Genomic DNA, 17,821 nt, shown 5'->3' with positions numbered 1-17,821 from the left:
TGCACAGGGATAAGCAGACCACACCAACAGATTTTGCATGTTTCACCGGAATCACTGAGATGTTCCATAATGCTCTAAGTTAGAGCAGGTCTGAAGTCACAGCACCAGGACAGCCTGAGCACCAAAAGAACAGCCCTGGGCCTGAAAGCTGAAGCCAGATGCAAGTTGAAAATAGGGTGCAAACTCTAAACAGAGTAAGTGATTAATCACTCAAACTAGCTACCAAGAGAAGCACCAGAATCTCCACCCCTTCAGATCCTTGAATCACGTTTGGATGCTTCCCTGGATGATCTGCTTAGCCAAACAAATGTTTCTCAGTACAAGACTGTTGAAATGGGTAATGTGAAACGCCTGCACTGCAGAACAAATCCCACGAGGCAATCTAATGTCCTTGCTGGCCTTATATCTTGGATCATGCTATGAATCACATACAAGTATTTCTGCCAGGTCAGGACCCTGGACTGCAAGTCACTTGTGAAAAGAGAAATGCCTTCATACTTATTTGTAAAACACAACATGGATTCGTATATACCATACAAAGAACAAAACTTCCAAGACCGTTATGAAACAACATGGCTAACATGTTACGTTTTTTCCCATATTGACTTTTAAGAAACACACTGGAAAGAAATATGGTTGTAATTAACTCTTGGGAAAATTAGTCTTCCCAATTCTACAATTTCACTTAAAATGATCTATATTTACATCAACACAACATTTAAAAGAAAATGTTTATACTTCACTTTATTACCCCTATTTTTGTAGTGACTTCAAGATTGCCGTGAAAAACCTGACCTAACTGAATTCTAATGTCTTGACAAATCTATCTTGCATCATCAACCTTACAAATATGTACATCACAGTGCTCTTTTAAGCACACACACAAAAAAACCTTATGTATCTATAAAAAGTATTACAAACTAATCTATTAAAATCTTTAGATGATTTCCTTGAACAGCAACCCTTGCTTTCTCCCTGTAGTTTAAGGCCAGCAACCAATCATCCCAAGTCACTTCAATTGTCTGGTTGTGCTTTGTTCACAATGCTACAACTAAGAACTTAACATTTGAAAAAAAATTCCTGTGCTCATTAAATTAAATGAATGATGAGTGAAGCTATATGAATATATATATTTTTTATCATTTCAGCTGTTAAATAATAAGAAAAACTCCTAGGCTTGGATTAACTTTGAAATATATTTCTTTTTTGGAACAGAGGTAGGTAAGAGAAGGAAGACAAGAAAGTGTCCAGTAGTATAAACCCTCCTCACTTCCAGTCTTTCCTCTTTTTATTGAAACAAGTAATATGTCACTTACACCAGAACCCAATGTAATTTGTTTTGAACAATAACAAGAGTGAAAAAAGACAAGTAAAGGCCAGATGCACAACTTGCAAGAAGGAGAAGTCGTCAGTCTCTTTATCCTGTTTCTAACTCAGCAGAGATTGGTCAGAGTGTGCATACGCGTGCACGCACACACACACTGCCCTTCAATCCACATTCAATTCTCTTTAATGCCCAAGGTGATACAAATACATCTATTTTCCCTTTAAGAAAAATGTCCAAATCTTCAGTCATGTAAGAACTCTCCAAAACCTCTCCTGCTAGAGCTGTTCTAAAACATTAAATATACCTCAAGATATCGACCACAGCACAGCACTCACACCTGGGAGCTGGGACACCCACAGTCTAACTAGTACAGCATCTACAGGGGAGATTGCATACCCTCTAGCCTAGACCATCGTCTTGTAATCTCTTTACAGTACGTTTGACAAATAAGAGATATGACATTTTAAACTCCTACAGGAGAAAATTTAAGTCTTCCATTAGGCAAAGAGATAGAAAGGAAATTCTCTTTTAGTCTTGATCATTTTCCAATCTCCTTTCTTCCCGTCCAGTGAAAGTTACTGAGTTCAGAATTTGACCCCAATTTTCAAGTTGTCTTAGTACAAGAACTTGGAAGAAAGCAAGTTCATTTCACAGATGTGAATCTTGGAAAGTGAGAGAAGGAAGTCAATGTGTGAAAAGCAGCAGGAAATTCTCCCTCCCCTAACTAAGAAATAGATTGTTTTTTTCCACTATAAAACAGAATTACTGAAATGTTTGTCCCTTTTACAAGTACAGGCAACTAGAATGGGGGATCAGAAATTGGCTGGATACCCATAGTTACGGTCACCAGCTCTACGTCCAGGTGGAGACTGGTGCCAAGTAGACCTCTTGGGGTCCCAAGAGTACCATCTTGGGACTGGTATTCTTTTAAATCTCTATCAGTGACACAGACAGAGAGATCAAGTACATCCTCAGCAAATTTGCAGACAACACCAAGCTGAATAGTGCAGCTGATACAACAGAAGAAAGTCATATCATCCAAAGGAACCCGGACAATTCCTAAAAGTAGGCCCATGTGAATAGAATAAGGTTCAACAAGGCCAAGTGCAAGGTTGCTGCACTTGGATAGGGGCAATCCCAGATATGGGTGCAGATGGGGAGAAGAACTAATTGAGAGCAGCTCTGTGGAGGAGGACTTGGGGGTTCTATGGACGAAAAGCTGGACAGGAGCCAGTAGCAAATGCTTACAGCCTAGAAGGTCAACTGTATCCTGGGTTGCATTAAAAGAGGCATGCCTCATCCCCAGTGGTGTTCAAGGCCACATTGGATCGGGCCTGGGCAACCTGACCTAGCAGGTGGCAACCCTCCCCACAGCAGGGGGGGCTGGAAACAGATGACCTTTGAGGTCCCTTCCAATCCAAACCATTCTGTGATTCTGCAATTCTAAACTGACGTTTCTTTGCTACCATCCATCCTCCTCATTTTGTTCTCCAGAAGCAAATCGCATAGCCTAATCCAACTCTCCACATCTCAGTAACACTTATAGTCTCACTTAATTTTGAGCATAGATTTTCAAAGCTATTTGTCTAAAGGGACAAATTAAGTTCTTTGAAATCTGGCTAAGCGGTACTGAAGCAGAAGCAGGCACAGAGTTTCTCAGCAGGTCTTTTACATAAATAGTCAGCTTTACAGATTCAGTCTACAGACTGAAGAATGGATGGAGGAAGAGAGACAGGGCTGGGAAACAAAAATCTGTTAGATTGAAGTTTATACACTACTATTACACTTTTAGCAAAGTCATGACTCAGGAAGAATATAAAACAGGCTTCATGAAAGGTGTATAAACTGTATTAGAACACAGAAAGAACACTTTCCTGTATTAGGAAAGTGATTTGTCTCCATCAACATTTTTCTTTTGCACATATAAATACGGTGCGATCTTTTAAGAGACTACAAAGCCAATGTAATTGCATATGCCAACAATTTATACATGCTTCTAAAGCCACAAGAAGTTTTGCTACCAATATCCGTGGCAGACGGAACCATGGTTGGAAAGCATAATCATTTATGTAACTCACATTTTAACTAGTGCTTCCATATGAAATTCTTTCTCTCTCTTCTTTCATGGTAACAAGCATTACAGAGAACAAAAGCAAGAGAATAAAAACCCTTCTTGAAATTATGACAGCAAATTCTAAAGAATGGAATACATCCTCACATCATGTACATCAAAAAGTGGACTACTTAGATAAACATCTAGCTTTGAAGAGACTGAAGAATTTAAAACAAAGTAGTAATGATCTGTAACAGTCGTGCATCACATTATAAATATTTGTTTTAAATAGTTCAATTTTTGTAATAAGGGTATTCACAAAAATAGCAAGTTCTTTTGTTTAAATACTTTTTTTCTAAATTGTATCCAAATATTTTAAATAATTTAATGGTGAACCTCTGCACACTGAAATCAGTCTTATAAATGCTGCTAAATCTGCAATAGGAGAAAAAAATACAGAAATACCTATTTGCTTTCTTTCAGTCTCAAACAGAACGGAAAGTTCTTTGTAAATTTTTACTTTATTTATATGTTTTCAGAAAGGCTTAATACCATGACAGGTCCCGCATGCTGTCGCCTTGCAGGTTCAAGTTCATTTCCTTTAATCTAACTGCAAAATACACTGTTTAGAACCAGTCCTTTACTTTACATAGATATACATAGCATCCTTAACTTTGATGAAAGAAGGCTAGTATACAATAGATGCTGTATCCCAGAAAAAATAAAGTGAAGTGCCATGGTAAGTAATCATTTTGCAAACATCGGAGACAATTTTTTTTTTTAATGTGTTATAAGGAAGAGTAGATAAAATTATCAGCATCTGGAATTTTTGAAGAATGTGTATCTCTTCATTAGATGATTATAATCTGTGGAGTTAGATAAAGAGTACCAAATGATGTTCCTGTGGTCACAGACGTTTTTATTTCTGCATAGTTAAACTGTGATGCAAAATCAGTACTCAAAATGGACATAAACAAGAAAAAAGGTCCAGAGGCTCCCAGGAAAGAGAGTACAACAGCTGATCTGAATCAGAGATAGAACAGTTACAAGATAGGACACTCAACAGCTAAATACTTCTTACAAACACCACTGAACTTCTGAAGAACAATTTCTGGTGGTGACCTGTAGCTTCTAAAACAGTTTTTTTGTTTCTATATAAATGAGCCTAATCAATTCTGGACACTTTCCCTCTTTTCTACAAACTAGGAGATTTTTAACATGTTTGGAGGTTAAACACAGGTTTTGCTTGCCATCCAGTGCATTAGAAATGAGGCAGCTCCAAACATACTCTGATCTAAATTCCCCCCCTTTGCTATTCTTTCAGGGAATTCAACAACTTTCACAGTAATTAGCAACTTTTAGTCCAAATTCATTATGGATTTTACTGAGCATCTCCTCAGGCTGGCACTTAACACTGCTACCTCCACTGTCCTTGGTAGACTTTTCCTTTCCAGGTGCCTTTCCTCTCTTTGTGATGTGCCTTCCCATATCAGGATATTCCCCATAAATTTACCACCATGCAAAAAAGGCCCAGTCTCATGGGAGCTCAGGTTTGCTTGTGGCACCGTCAGAGCACTGCAGTGCATGGACTCCACTAACCTCCTCTCAGTTGTGGGAAAGTTGATCCTGATGCACTCTTTGTCCCTTAAGCCCATTGATGCTAGAAATAACATAGACTTCCTAAGTCCTCTGAACATAGGCCTCTGAATAACAGAAAAAAAAGGCAAGAGAATAGACAAGCAACAGGAATAGAATCCATCACTCCATGGCCTCAGAGGGACATGAACTATGTTCATGGGATTGCACGGGGAAAGTGCTAGAGGTCTGGCAAAGGGGGGGCGGGGAGCAAGTCCAGTGTCAAGGACTTTAAAGTCACTATGCAAGGTTGTATATTGCCCTTAGAAAATGCAATCATGCTACAAAAAAGTGCTGGAAAAACATTGTGCTATGTTATCTAATACCATTTAAAAAAAAGCCTTAAACATTTTAAAGTAATTTCTCTTTTGCCTAACTCTCATCTGACGGCCAAAGAAAAGTTACAAGCCGAAACAGATTAAAAGGATATAACAATCTAAAAGCACCACAACTGGAATGTCATTTTTCTTTGCTGAGGACAATAAGCTGTACGTCTGCCTTTAACATCTTATTAGGAATAAGTTTTAAATCCTTTCTCTCAACCTACTGATACACAGTGCTGTATTTTTATTCCAGCTGTCACAATAACTTTATCTTCAAGCATCAGTTCACAGAATCCGATGAGTCTGGTGATTGTGTAAGAATCTGAACAATCATAAAATAATAATAATTTCTAGTTACTGTAGTTGCAGAGAAAAAGAAAACAGAAAGTCTGCTTCAGTGATGCCCTTGCGACTCAAAACAGTATTATCAAATACATGGTGTTGCTCTTAAATGACTCTGTAGATCCCTCTCTGTAGTTAGAAGCCTTTGGATGATGGCAAATGGGTAAGTGGTCATTAGCCTGCTTCCCAAGTATATCCCTCAACAACAGGAGACTCCCTTCACCACATTAATTAATTTTACAGGAGAGATATATGAATCACTAGTCAGACAGCACAGAAGTAAAATCTGTCATTTCTCAAGTTGTTTATACGTAGATGCAGAAAAAAAATAGGAAACACACAACCTTGTACTTGCAGCAGAAAGTCAAGCAGCAGTTTCCTCAGAGAAGCAGTCTTCCTCAGAAATTCCCATATCAGAGCACTTTGAGAATTATGTGCTTTCACCTTGCTCAATTCCTTGAACTTGCAGAAGAACTACTTTAGGTACTAGCTTTCCACCCACAGAGCAGACGTTGCTTCCCTTTGTTAGGATTTAAAGTCTGACAAAACTGGTACTTGAACTCAAATGTGGTCATTGCGTATTTTAAAAATGACTTAATTGAACAATTACTGCATTAGGCAAAGAGAAAGTGACAGTAAAACACATTTCAGTCCTTAAATGTTAAATAAAGCTGGATTGGGCTGCAGTCATTAGCGTGCTTTATGTAAGTATGTATGTATTGAAAAATTACCACAGAAACTGAGTCATTAACCTTATTTACATGAGTGTAATCAGTACCAAAGAGAAGCCTTTTCAGAAATGATGGGAGTTCCCATGCATGTTGAGAAGTCAGCCAGAAGAGTTACATCCGCATACAATTTACATGCATTCTTGGCTCTTATGCTGCTTTTGCACGTGAGAATGGCACTAACCACAGGCCATGTAGAGCACATGAACATGTAGCAGTTCTGTAAGTGTCCAGTATTGTCACAGCAAAAGGAGTGGATTACCAGATTAAAGAAAAAAAAGAAAAAGCTAACTTGCAAAAGGTGGCTCAGTGAAAGCAGTAATTCCTCCATTATAATAGAGCTATATATATTTATTATCACAGAGGGTCTTAACAGCTGGGTGAAAGTTAAAATTACACAGCAAAAGGGAAAGCTTTACAAAGCAGAACTAAATTGTTAATTGTAATTCATATCTGAAAGTAAAAACACACACTGAAAAACTCTGTCTGGCACCAGCAGAAGTGATAGCCTGTTTAGCAGCACAGATAGCCCTGAACACATCATCTTTGTGCTCTCATTGAATACTTAGTCCCACTGAAATCCAAGTGATCATAGTCAAAGACCATTGGAGAATCTGACCAAAGGAATGATCTGGATCTTTTGATCCAAAATCTTGTCCATCAACTACGTATCACTGGTAAATCTTACACCAAAGAGGAACAGAGGAAAAAAAAAATCACCAGAAAAAAGTCTGAATGCAATTCATTCTGAGGAGGTAAATGAATGAGAAACAATTTTGCTACTTTCCAAATGCACGGAGTCAGCTTTATTTCTGAAAGGTTTTCACTTTCCTACCTATAAATGCGTCAAAGCAATCACACTTTAATGTTGTACATTAACAGCAGTGAATTAGTGACAAAAACTTGAATATGCTCTTGGGCAAAAGTTAAACACCACTATGTTGAGTCCCTCAATTTCTCCAGGAGAACTAAAAAGAAAAAGAAAGAAAATATTACGTTTACTATCATATTCCATAGGAAATATCACAAGGTCTAGTATAGGTAGTTCTACTATCATCAGTCAGGGTGATAAAGTATACATATTTCTTTTTTTTTTTCCATCAGGAGATAATGTCTCCCCTTGCTTAAAATAGGAAGAAATATAGCCTGTGCAATTTTACAGACAAACTAGATGCTTAAATGCAATGTGGTTCTAAACTGAACACTGCTATTACACATAAAAATTAAAGGAACAGAAAACAGAAAACGCCACCTCTGAGATGGAAAGAAACCTGAGCGTGCTCGCTTCACTTTTTTAAGTAAGGGCTGGAGAATTTCCACCGCAGAACACTAAAACACCTGACTCAGGAAATTGCAAATCCAGGATGACAAACTTTTAATACAATTTGTTATTTTTTATTTCCTCTAAAATGCCATTTGAAGAGAGAGATGGTCCTACAGTTGTCAAACACTGGAACAGGTTTCCTTGTGAGGTAGTTGATGCTCCATACCTATCAGAGTTCAAGAGGCATTTGGATAATGCCCTTAGTAATATACAGTTTAACTTTTGGTCAGACCTGAAGTGGTCAGACAGTTGTAAGAGATGATCACTGTAGATCTCTTCTAACTGAACTATTCTGTTCTATATCACTGGGGAACAACATATAGCATCTGCACTTAGAAAAAAAGAAAAAGTGAAGTAGCTGCAAGTTAGCTAAAGGAGATATTGTGAAAATTGTACTCCAAGTCAGAGAAGGTTTAATGGAGTTTCTTCAGACTTAATCTTGAGACCAACACCTGTTGTAAGAACTTCGGAACAAAAAAATAGGCATGAGATGACGAAACCTCCTCAACACGCCCTGACTGTCACAAATACCAATATTATTGAAGTATCATTCAGGAAAATCTAGAGGATTTAGAGAGAAGCTGAAATGTGATAATATGATCATAAAGTGAATGTCTGAAGAGAGTTCAGGCTGATTCTGCATAGACCCAACTGGCAAAGAAAACCTCCAAATCTATCTTGTTTAACAGAAGCTAAGCTGGTTTTGGAATTTGACAGAAGGAGCAGAGGAGTACATTTTGAGCCAGTGACTTGAACTTCAGCTGTTTTTGACTTATGCAGCCACATTCAGAGTGGACTCATGCTGTTGCAGTTCAGCCTCCAAATTTCTTCAGGGGAAGTGTTTAAAAGAGTTCTTGAATGAAGGAAGCAGCCTCAGCAGTAACTGTTGTGAGGTTAGAAATAACACAATTAGATAACTGAAATTTATCTCAGAAGAACAAAGTATTCAAACTTCACACTTCTTCAAGTCCTGTAGAAGCTCTGCTTTCACAGCAGTCTGAGCTGGAGACAACATAAAGCAAAGGAGAATTTTAGAAATGTTTTGCTTAACAGAGGTGAAGTTAGAGTAAGGGTCTGCTTGAGGATTGGACTTTGCCATTTAATATCGTTCTTAGTTTCAACACTTGAAAGGAGTTCAGCTAGAAACATAAATAATATAAACTCTGTAATCTGAGAAATACAAGTGAAACAAACTCACAAGGCTTATTAGTGATATGCTGATAAGTTATTGAAATTCGGCTAAACTTTAAAGACATGATGAGGGTGGCTCAGGGGGAGTGTGTACCATTATGCAAAATTAAGTACAGAATTTCAAAACCAGTAAGTCTGAGTGACAAGCTGCTTAAGTTAATTGCAAGTAAAAAGGGAGCTCTAAAAATTACAGTGAGCATAAAACTACGGCATTGTTACTTCTAAAAAGAAAAATCAAAGGAATGTAATGATGGTATTTGAGACGTGTAAGGGAATAATGAAGATAGGAGTAATAAGACTTAATAATAAGGTTTTTAAAAAAATATATTTTAAATATATTGGAGTGTTGAAAATGTAAGAGAACAAGTAGTTCCATAAATAAGGTGACAGAGCATGGAAATATTTGCTATCGGAAAAAAGAATTAACAGTATAATTCATTCCATTTTTGTATCGCGCAAGCTGAATGTTAATAAATACAAGACTATATAAAACATACAGTGGTCACAGACAAGTTCTGAGAGCTGAGATTAACCTAATACTCTTATTTAATCTTAATGAAAATCTGAGATATTACTTAAAATTTTTAAGTTTATCTTAACCATGCCTTTCATTTTCCATGATTTGAAAAAGGTGATACTTCTTCTAGAAGAAAACGTTCCAACAGGACTTGCTTCAGAAACACGAATCTAGCAGGGAACTCTTGTTAGGTCCACAGTCACTTGCAGTCACTACAAATATTCATTCAGAAAGGATCGAGTTAGGATCTGTAGTAAATCACCATCTGTTGACCACATTAAGCTCATTTTTTAGTAAGATCTCTAGACACAACCTCTGACTAAGCGTGTTTCTCTGCATCATTCCCAATCAGTAACAGGGAAAACTAGGCACAGTCCACTGTAAGTGAAAAATAAGAACTGTGTTTCTCCCCAGAAGGATCACTGTTTCAGTTTTCCTTGTCAGACTTAACAACAAAAACAAAAAGAGACAAACAAACAAAATACCCTAGAAACAAAGCTTTCCCACTGCCAAACGTAGCATCCTCCTGCTGTTCAGCTTCTTTCAGCGCCTCCTGGATGCAGCTGGTCACTGCCTGCTCTCTCCCAGGGCTCCCCGGGGCTGCTGCATGCCGGCACCGCTGCAGCAGGGCGGAGCAAAGGGCTCCTGCGCAGGCAGAGCAGCATGCACGGGGACGGACAGGGCAGGACGGGGGTCCTGAGAGGGGGGCAATGAAAGCAGCGCGGGTGCACAGGCATACGAAGGTTATTGTCAAGCACATGGACAAGGTGGCAGAATTAAAGCTGCAGGGCTATTTACTCCTAAGATTCAAATTTAAGCAGTGCTTTCACCACGAAAAGGTTTGGTGTCGTTTTAGTTTTTGGGTTTTCTTCCCTTTGCTTGCTCATGTTGAACAACAAAAAAACGCATGCATAGAAAGGGAAATGGTGCAGAAACAGGGAGCTGCCTGGAGGCAGAGGAGAAAAGATGGTTCTCTTCAGAGGGCGGGGTGGACAAAAGAGACACGGCCCAATCTAGGGGAAAACTTCTTCCAAAAGATGACGAGTGCACAAGTATTGAACACAGATAAGGCAAATTGCAAATAAAACTTAAAAATATATAATTTATTGGGAAAGGTAAGTGGACAAATCAGAGCAAGAACTTGCAGTAGAATATGGTTACTAACCTTTAGTTGAGGAGAATCAAATGGCAGTGATGTCTTCAAGGAAGTGAATTTGAGTTTTGACAAACTTTAGTTCATTCTTTTGGAATTTCTAATTAAGCTTTTAAGAGATTTTGATTCAGATTAATTGAAAATTAAGATTTTGAAGATCGTTTGTCTTGCTGATTTTCTTTTCTCTCTTTTTCCTACATATGTGTAAAACAACTGGTTTTTGTTTTGCTTCGTTTTCTTTCCTAGCATGAAAAGTTAATGAAATAAACTCTAAAAAATGTAGAGCGCAAAGAACGCTAAAAAAGTAAGGGTGTGGGGTGAATACTGATTGCATCTGTTTCTCAGATGAAGGCTCTTGACGTGTTTCTCTTGCTACACAACGCTGGCGCTCGTGGTGGCAGAAAAGGCTGCTGTCCAAGCCACCAGCAGTGAAAACAAAGGCAGCAAGAAAAGGAGGAAATGGAGACTCCGAGCCATCAACATTCTTCATTTCAGACAGTGATTTAAGTAGCTCAGCGTTACTAATACGAGTGATTCTCCACAGGCCAAGGTATAGAAAAGGCAGCATAGTTCAGAAGTCTACACAAATACAGTATTTAGTGTTTTCTGACTGCTCACCATAACCTTGTAGCATATCTGGGAGTATGTCACCAAACCCCACGACAAAATTACTCTAGTGACTGAATCACTTGGTCTGCTTCTCCTTGTTTGCTCAGTGAGCATGTTAATGCGCTGCAGAACAAACGCAATGTGCTGCGCTGGTTGCCTCCTCCTCCAGCTTTTACTTCAGCTATCTGTCCTAATGCAGAAGGGATAAACAGTTTTCTTGCCAAATAGTAGTGGATTAGCTACAGCAGTGGTGACGACAGCACTGTGTGCGGAAGGATAAGAGTTACAATAGATATTCCCAAAGCAGTAACGTGAGCTGGGATAAGGCAGGAATGAAATGTCATCATTGAGATTTACATTTACACACTATGGAAATGATGACTAGCATTTGGATTGAGTAGAAGGGCGAGTTCCACGTCACAGCAACTCCCAATGAAGTTCATCAGACAAAGGTTACGTATGCTAGCTACACTTTAACCCCACAATCCCTTCCTCCAACTTGAATGCAGACTATATCACTAAAACTCATTCCATACAGTAAGCAACAAACAAACAAACAAAAACAATAGTCTAATAGTCATAATAAATTGTCTTTGACTTCAAGTATGCCACCTTGGATATTCTCTGTGTCCAGTCCTGAGAACTACTAAACATCTTCATTTTACATCTGTCTCAAAGTCTTGCCACTCCTCAGAGCTTCCCAGGATAGGAGAAGTGAATTGAATGTACATCTGAAAATAAATACAGCATGCAAGATCTGAAGGTACTTGGAATAGTAGAAGTGAAATCCATATTCTGCTATAAAAAAAAAAGTGCTGTGACATCATATCCATGTTTCTAATGATGTTTAAATGAATGCAGTATTTAGCAAACCAAACAGAATATTTTATGACTCGTTCAGTTTTGACACGTACATATATATTAATGTAGTAAAATTCTCTACCACCTTGTAACATGCTGGAGCACGTTCACTCCATTTTGTACATAGTAAGAAAGACTGAAGCACAAACACTCCTAAAAAGCAGCATCTAAAACAGATCCTAAAGCTTCAAGCAACTTCTCAGTCCTCTTACAATTTTTCTGTGCAATGATGCCTCCAGTTTCCTATGTAACAGTGACATGGTGACAAAAACTACATTCTGGTTAGCAAGGAGCTCTGACATTGTTGGGATGGCAGTGGAAAAGGGACAAAGAACCTTGTCCAATGTGCCAGAGAGTATCAGTCTTCTACCTTACTAGAAAAGACTATTGTTTCCTCCCCCCAAAATGTTAATTAATTGACAAAACCCCATTATTTCAAAATTCACTGGTGACTCGTGTCTTAACATACTACACTATTTCTGAAATAATTGATATCGAACACTCTAGTCCACAAGAATTCCTAGGGGCCCAGGTAGTTTCCTTAAAAACAATTTCTTAAAATGTTTTAAGGCCCATACTTCCATTTTGCTTTACAAATTTCTACCTGTCTCATTACTGGATGTCCTTCAGCTCTTTTCAGCTGGCCACTTATCCTCTCAGTCATGTCTGGTGCTTATCCTTTTTCTCCTAGTCTCCCGCAAGTCTGAAGCTCTCTCTGGTTCACTGCCTGGGTCATGTTTCATTACAGCTGCCACATTATCTGCAGCAATCATCATTAAAAAGGCTGCTGTATTATCACCAGAAAGGGAGCAAATTTCAACAGCTTTGTGTAGCAAATGCAGTGGGGGAAGGTTTCTGCCACCTCTTGCCAAGTTCCCATTGCTTCACTTTCCCCATTGGCTCTCCTGATTTGTAGTTCAGGTTCTGAATTTATCTCAGGTTCCCTCTGTTTTGCTCTCATTAGGAAGGCATTTGGGCACCATTCTTTTCTTCTCATGCTGGAGAATTTGTTCCAGGTCAGTGCTGAGCTGCAGATAGTGTCCTAACCTGTAATGAAATGAATGAATGTCCTATTGACTGCCAAACTTTTCAGGCAGGGCTCCCACATCCCATGTCCCTGCCAATAGTTCTCCACTTGTCTGGACAGATGTAGAATAACACAGGAAAGAGAAAAGTGGAAACGAGAAATTGGAACTATTCCTCCCCTCCCAACATACGGTTCGTAATGTGTCTTGGGAAAGCCTCCACTCACCATAAGCAAGGCTTTGGAAACTACAGAATTGCTGTGCTATACACTCAGTTGTTGGCAGAGTTTGACATTTCTGTGGAGCCATGTGAATATGCCTTAAATTTTTAGATGTTAATCCAGCAGTTAGTACTAAAGAAAAAAAAACAGAAGCACAGTAGTGACCAAAAGTGAAGATTATATCTCGGAGATATCACAACCTAATTCACAGAAGATAGATCTCTTATGACAAATGGCTACTTCTAGATATCCCCATCCAAACCCATGCTGCCATCCTCTTTTAAGATGAAATCAAACTGCTGTGAGCTTAGAAGTGAGTTTTCACTCACACCATACATAGTATGAATTAACAAGGGTGTACTTTGAAACATAAAATCTTTTGTCTCTACAATATATTGTTCTTGAGCATTGCTGGCTGCACAGCTCACAGCCGTTCTTGATCAGACAACCTACAGAAAATCATCACAAGACAGCAAGAGAAGCTGCAAGCACTGTGCTGTTGCTAGCTCATTAATATAATGGGGAACATATTTTCTCTTGGCTGGTGATCCCATTAGAAGGGGACAAGGAGAATCATCAAACATTTCAGCCAAGGCTCATTCTATCCAATGTTGGACAACTAACTCTCTCTGCCTGAAGAGTATCACTGCAACAGCACAAACACAACAAATGAATTTCTGTATGCTGCACATGTGAATGAAAAATCTGCCCTAGAAAGAAATTTAGAGCAAGGCTAACCTTAGATGAGCTAGGACACAGGCTGGTACCTAAACTGAGATGCAGAAAGTCCAGAATACTCAATTTTGCAATTTAATTTAGATTAACATTATCACTATTCCTTTCCTTGGTCTCTGAGGTTCCCCTGAACCCTTGCCTGAGAACTTCAGAGGAACTTGTGCAAGGGAGTTATATTATGAATATGTAACCTATCGGCCAACATAGCTGAACATTTGTCCTTCAACAGTTCCGTTCTAATGACTGAAACTTTTATTATAACTTGGCTGTTCTTTGAGGACACACATACTATGAAGACTTGAAGACTCCTCGCCAAAAGTAAAGCAACCTCCCTTGCAAACCTGCTTACCTCTGTCAACTGACCACATAAAACAGCCTAACCAAGAATTATTTTGCAATCAGCTGTGCTGAATTTTACTTTTAATTAATACCTTTCAGAGATCTACGCTTGGACAGTATTGTGAGCCCCCCAGAAGAAAGCATGAGCAAGCATGCTGCAGCTGTTTCTCTGCAGCAATTCTCTCCCTCTAGAAGTGTTCTCAAATTAATTTTGACGAGATTTGAAAGGAGTAGGCTTGTTCTCCACACTGCAAATGTTTTCAATTTGACAGCTCTGTCGGTGTGGGGGAGGGAGGAAGATCAGTGATATCTTTAAGTTATGCAATAAAAAGTTCGTTGTCTTCTTTGAATGCAGATATCTGTTGAAGTTTTAAATAGTCCTATTCTCTAAGGAAAAGATTGAAAAGTTGGTTAACATAAGTCAGCTGAAGAAGCCTGCTGCTGTTCCCGTAAATAAAGCTGACCTTCTGTGGCAGTGACAGGACCGCTGACCTTGTTTTTCTCCCTTGCACCAGTAACTGAGTACCTTTACACGAGTATCACATTACCAGCCACACAGCCAGCTTTCACATATGGCAGTACAGGACAGTACACAGCTCTAGAACTCACTAAAAACAAACTCTCTTGCTTTCAGAAAGATACAGAGGGCTCAAACCTATGCTGAGCTTTGCACTGACAAAAACTTTCCCAAGGCATAGACAACAGACTCCTGGGATTTTAAAGGAAAAAAAAAAAAACATCAATGGTTCTGCCCCGCATTTCAGAAATTACAGGCCATGAAATATCCAATGCTATAACTAAAGATGCCTTGCTGCAGGAAGACATATTTCTTTCTCCCATCTTCTAGTCCTGTGTCACTATTTGAGACTTGCAAGGAGAAGGTAAGAGCATGCTTGTAATATTTTAAAGAAAACCATCTACTGGAAAGCCTAACAAAGTACACAAGCTTAAATTAATTTTCTTTAACCTTCTTCCATCATCCAGTAAATGATTTTCCATTTGCACTAAAGCAACTCCTTCAAGCAGTTTTCCTTCTTCACAAAGGTTTAGAATATAGAGCAAGCACTCTTGAAAGCAATGGGACTCTTTCTACATGTATTTCTGTATTTCACATCAATGCAATATCAATTCTTGAATCCATCATATGAATGAGTTTTACCCATGTGTTGTTCCAGTGAGGCAGGACATGCTTTATCACATTTTACAGATAGGGCTTCAAGATAGCCAAGATTATGTGAATTAGCAAGATTACAGGTGAATTTTGTGGCTGAAATACTGCACCTGACTTTAAAGACCCATCCTTTTCCCTTTTGAGAGCATTTTATATTTACATATGCGTGTGTATATATATATATATGTACACCTATGTATATGAATACCTCACCTTCCTTTCTGTTCTATCCTTCAGTCCTAGAAAAACCACCAGCAGCAACAACAAAAAGGTAGCAATGACAATTTCCACCATGAACACTGCTCCCCATAGGTAAACCCCAAAGCTGCTGGCTAGGCCCTGCACCACATAGTAGTCCAGCCCAGAGGTCAAGCAAAGTGACATTCCAGGAGGATGCAAAACAGCCCAAAACTTCTGCCTTGGCAATCCATGACAGCCCATGACAAAGTCCAAGCATCTCCTATTTTAGTGACTGCCTTGGATCTTCACAGTGGTCAGCACCATGAAAATAATAGGGATATTAACAGATGAACTTGTGGGAGGAAAACATTTTACCCTTATCACGTTTACTGCAGGTCTGTTAAAGAAAAAGAAGACATTTGGAGGAGAATGAAATAGTCTCTTTCATAACTCAGAGTGATATATTTTTAGACTTAAAAGTGATATTACTTCTACATGTCAATCTTTCAGAAAATTTTCTATAATAGATATCTATTTCAAATGAAGTCATTTCATTTCAAAAGGTTTGATGTTGTGCAGTTACTTTTCTTATATTCTCTGTATGTTTAACCTGTAGGCAAGTAATATGCTGCATTAACCAATTGTAAGTATCTAAATGTACACAACTGTTTATTTAATAAAACACTACACTTGAGCCCTATGGCTATAACCTTTCTTTCCACTTAAACTACAGGTTTGATTTTATATTTATCAGCATTATTTTCAATTTAAAAATCCTGTCAAATGACAGCAGAACTGAAGAACCTCCAGATGCACCAGAACTCCATTTCCAACAGTATAAAAATCTGTAATTATTTATAAGTCAGTAACTCATAGAGCATTCTTTTGTTAACATGCTTAGCAGTAATTTCTATGTAACTTCAGAGTTGGGCCTTTGTCAACGGTTTACGGGTGTTAGGCCCGATTCCGTGACGAAGGGGACGGGGGACCCACGGGCCCACGTCCCGGGAAAAGGGGAAAGGGGAAAAGCGTAGGGAGATGGCCCTGAGAGCAAAGAACAGCAGCAACAATCTGAGGAGAAACAAACTAATTTACTAAAAAAAAATATCGGAATACAAAACAATACACTATAATACAATATAATTACAATTTAAGCTGATAAATCCAATACAGAGAGAGAGAATGTCCCCAAAATCAAGGTAGGCCTTACTCTGCTACCGACGATAAGACGGCTGGAGAGCGAGGTGCTGCCAAGACGAGAGACGGCGGAAAAAAGGGACGAGGTCTCGTGATCTGCAAGTTTTTATACTGCGAGCTTTTATCTTTTCCCTCCGGCTGGAAAATGGTAACAGAGGAGCAAAGTACCGTGGGGACTGTAGTAGTCCTTCTCTTCTGAGAACCAGGTACATTCACTACATGATGTGATGATGTGGAATACCAATAACCGAAAATCATAAAACCATGACAGCCTTGTTGAATGGGGCTGGACCAACTGACCTTCAGAGGTCCTTTTCTATTACAATTTCAGTAATTACAATTTCATCCGAATAAGCAAGTAACTACTGCAGATATTTCATTCTTTCCTAGTATTTTTTTTTTCTTCTCAGAAAAACATAAGCAGAGGGAGAATTTTTCCATTAAACTATCCAGACTAATGGCCCTATAGTCACCACCTGTGATCTAACTCTGAAAACATCCAAAAAATTCCCTACTTTTTAGACAGAGCTATGAGAAAGGAAGAATTACAATTCTAGAAATCATCCAAGATATTTTTCCCTCATTTGCATCTCTCCAAGGAGCTTTAGAAATGCAATGTAATAGAGGTGGAGTTGCTTACAGTATGTCTTTTCTTGCCTTGCTTTAGTGGGGCTGCACTGCCACTGAGTAAGCTGTCCTGATGGGTATGTGCTCTACGGACATTCAGAGAAGCTCTGCTCATTCCTTAGACACATCTGACAGCCTCCTTTCAAACACAATGCCTTTTATTAATGTCATGGACAGCTAATTGGGAAAAAAGCTATGAGCCAGGCTCCTCTAAGCACAGGAGCATGCCAGAGGATGTACTGCATCCTTGCAGCCTCTGCTGC

The 17,821-nt window shown here is 38.8% G+C and overlaps 1 protein-coding gene and 1 long non-coding RNA gene across 11 annotated transcripts in view; both read right to left on the bottom strand.

Moving 5' to 3' along the window:
• PDE10A (phosphodiesterase 10A) overlaps nt 1-17,821 on the bottom strand; it is a 361,041-nt gene that overhangs the window by 251,038 nt on the left and 92,182 nt on the right. The gene's annotated exons all lie outside the window — the stretch shown is intronic.
• Nucleotides 1,523-16,774, bottom strand: LOC110395969. Its single transcript, XR_002436714.1, has 2 exons — nt 13,316-16,774; nt 1,523-13,110 (listed from the first exon to the last, which is right to left on the bottom strand). It is a non-coding gene; the product is annotated as an uncharacterized LOC110395969 (long non-coding RNA).

This window comes from Numida meleagris, chromosome 3 (genome assembly GCF_002078875.1).
Source record: "Numida meleagris isolate 19003 breed g44 Domestic line chromosome 3, NumMel1.0, whole genome shotgun sequence".
In the NCBI taxonomy this organism is placed as follows: domain Eukaryota; kingdom Metazoa; phylum Chordata; class Aves; order Galliformes; family Numididae; genus Numida; species Numida meleagris.
This window is presented reverse-complemented; position numbering and strand designations above follow the sequence as displayed.